Here is a 3,137-nt window from a genome sequence, read left to right as displayed (position 1 = left end):
AAAAATGGTGAGTCAGATTGAATATATTCATTGATAGAAAGAAAGGAAGAAAGACCAAAACAATATCATACTCTGAAAACAAGTTTCATTTATATCCATAAGCATCTTGAATATACACACCACTGTGGAAGAAATTTATACTTCAAAAATTAATCACACTGCTATTAAAGCTATGAAATTAATTCAAAGAAAATAAGAGATTTCATTTTACGTTACTCCTAAACCCCAAGTTAAGAGATTGGCCAAAAAATATTGATGGGCTGGGATCAGATAGACTACTATAAGCAAGAATGGCGAGATTGAGCAAAGCATGGAAAATATCAGGCTAAATGTGAAACAGGAATACTGATGTTACAGTTTCAAACTGGAACAGGACATTCAGGAAGATTCACATTAATTAACATACGAACAAGACCTTGCTCATGCAAATGATTGTAATATTAAAAAATTGGACAGGCCCTATTCAAACTCTTCAATGTTCTTAACATACTTTTCGTTGTTGGATATATCAATGTTTGCACAAAACTTTCGCAAAGCCTCCAAAATTTAATCATGTTATGAAGCAACTGTAATGATATTGAAATTATGGGTTACAACCTTGTATAAATATATAAATCTGGGTGGAAAAAAAAATTATTGAAAGTACCAACCCAAAAAAAGAAAAAGAAAAACCAGGCCTACATGCTAGTAGATGATTGGGCATCCCATATTCTGGTGTAGGAGCATCTATATTTGCTCCAGCATGAGACACACAAACTACGAAATGTCATACTCTAAAGAGCTCTATTAAACTTGCTTGCATTATCATTGGAAAAATCCAATTATGAAGACTGTACCACTCTTTTGGCATGCACAACGCATGACAATACCGCCTTGTTCAGTAACTGAAATCCAGAACCGGACGCTTAAAAAGACTACTATCACCATGGCTTGCGCAAGATAGAGTAATAAACTAGAAAAAAAAAAAATTCCGGTATACACAGAAGCTTCACAAAAAAAAAATGATAAAATGATAGCAAATTTAGTAGCTAAAATACAACTATGGAAGGATGCAATGCCCTCTTAAACAATACATTTGCATCAAGTATAGTAAAGATCTCAGGGAACTCCATCACTAAAGAAGCAGTATTCCATATATGCCACCACCTATGAAACTTGTAACCTTGCCTCACTCAATGCACATGATTTTTTATCGAAACATTTCGAGAACAGTTGGTTAAACTCGGATTTTTATCACCAGAATATTTGACCTCCTTTGGAATTAATGCAATATACCTAAGAGAACCATGACAATTGTTCTACACTTTTAACTAACAAGCAACAGCAAAAAGAGATATGGTAATACCTCACAATCTATTCCAAATCAAATTACTCCACAACCTATCCTCATTCATCTATAAAACATAACCAAAGGGGATGGATTGGAAACTTGTCAAAAGAAGATCTTTATTTAAGGACTCAATTCTCAGTTCCCAAACACAGTCTTAGAGTCTTAAGTAACAACCATCACAATCCTTAATTCTTTCTTTCCGTTATTTTCTTTTTCAAAGCCATTTTAAGGAATATTCAGCTTCTTTTGTCTAATTAGCGAAGATATGAATGTTCTCTATCTATGTCAAGGACAACACCGTGGGACTAGTTTGGCGCGGTTCCTCTTACATAGGAAAATGTCGAGTAGGTGATAAATCTACATAACCAAACTAAATCTGTAAAATTTTGGAGGCAGAGGAATATAAAGAAACATTAGACTTGGCCCCCATATCGGTGAAGCAGGGAACTACAAAGAAAGCTAAACCTTTGACATGGAATAAAGGAAATAAGAGCAAAGCAGAAAATAACCCATTATGAAAAACAACATAAGAGCATCCAAACACATGACATACACAGAGAGACAATTAGGGTTTGAGAAACATTAACTTCCCACAAAAGTTGACACGACAGATTCTATTCAGACAAAGTAGTACAAACACCTTCTCTGACATACCACGAAGGAATATGAATTCAGATGAAGAATAAGGATGAGAATGAGAATAAAAGAAATAAGTCAAAGCGAAAGCGGAAAAAAAAAATAATAATAATAACAGAAACAAACATAGAACTTGTGGGCAAAACATACATAGAGCCAGATACTATTGCGAGGAGAAGAGACATACCCAGATCTACGCTCCCGACAAAAATCAAAGCCCTCCCTTCAATTTCGGCTCCCTCCCTCCCTCCAATTTGACTGAATTTGGTAGATATAAATAGAAACTTTGGGAGGAAATGAGTCTCTTTTCTAGGATCTCAGGGTCAGACGCACTACTGGGCATTAGAATTTAGAGGGAGCTGAAAACTGAGAAACAACAACAAGACTTGACCACGCAAAGTCCTACCAAAGTTAATTTTTTTTTTTTTTCTTTCTTGTCGCCCCATTCCACGATTCGGATACCCTCCGAGTGAAAATTAGAGGTTCTCCAATTGTCCATCTTGGCCGCCTATTTTAATCCAACAGCTTACACCACGCTATGTGTCGTACTCAAATTTAAATAATAAAATATTAATTAATTTTTAAAATGAAAATAAAAATAGAAATAATAAATAAATTAATAAAAAATATCTGGTCACCCTAGTTTTATAATTATTTGATTTTAAACTTTTTGATTATTTTTATTTTCTTTTTAAAAATTAATTAATATTTTACTATTTATTTTTGAGTGAAATACGTGGCATGGTATGAGTATTTGGATGAAAATGGACGGCCAAGATGAACAATTGTGCGAATCTTTTACTCTTTTCTCCTCATTTCTTTCTTCCTTTTCTATGGCTAGTTGCTATTAGCATTTTTCTTTTTCTTTTTTCTTTTTTTTTCTTACTTTTTCTAGTGACAGATATTTCATATTTGGGTGTATTTGGACTTTTCTACTCATACCTATTTTGGGTATACTAAAAAAAAAAAAAAAAACTAATGCAATTGTTGTGTCAGTTATGCACATTGCCTTCATTTATTTGGTGTAGGATTCTAGTTACCATTTTCTATATTTCTCCCACAATTATAAATATCATATCAAATTTGTAGTTAAATGATAACAACATTTGTTTATAGAATTCTAACATCGGCTCTTTTTATTATTTCTATAAGAGAAATTAAGTGAGAGGTT

At 33.1% G+C, this 3,137-nt stretch overlaps 1 protein-coding gene across 3 annotated transcripts in view; it reads right to left on the bottom strand.

Moving 5' to 3' along the window:
* Positions 1 to 2,419, bottom strand: part of LOC132172761 (myb family transcription factor PHL7) — a 5,780-nt gene extending 3,361 nt beyond the window's left edge. For 2 of the 3 annotated variants that reach the window (XM_059584324.1, XM_059584327.1), the window contains exon 1: positions 2,154 to 2,418. The gene's annotated coding sequence lies outside the window, so the exon portion shown is untranslated. Of the gene's footprint in view, positions 1 to 2,153 lie in introns of all 3 variants that reach the window. The other variant, XM_059584323.1, reaches the window with a different exon arrangement.
* Between the last annotated feature and the right edge of the window lie 718 nt (positions 2,420 to 3,137).

This window comes from Corylus avellana, chromosome ca2 (genome assembly GCF_901000735.1).
Source record: "Corylus avellana chromosome ca2, CavTom2PMs-1.0".
Lineage (NCBI taxonomy): Eukaryota > Viridiplantae > Streptophyta > Magnoliopsida > Fagales > Betulaceae > Corylus > Corylus avellana.
The sequence above is the reverse complement of the archived record's forward strand: the minus strand, read 5'-3'. Positions and strand labels throughout refer to the sequence as shown.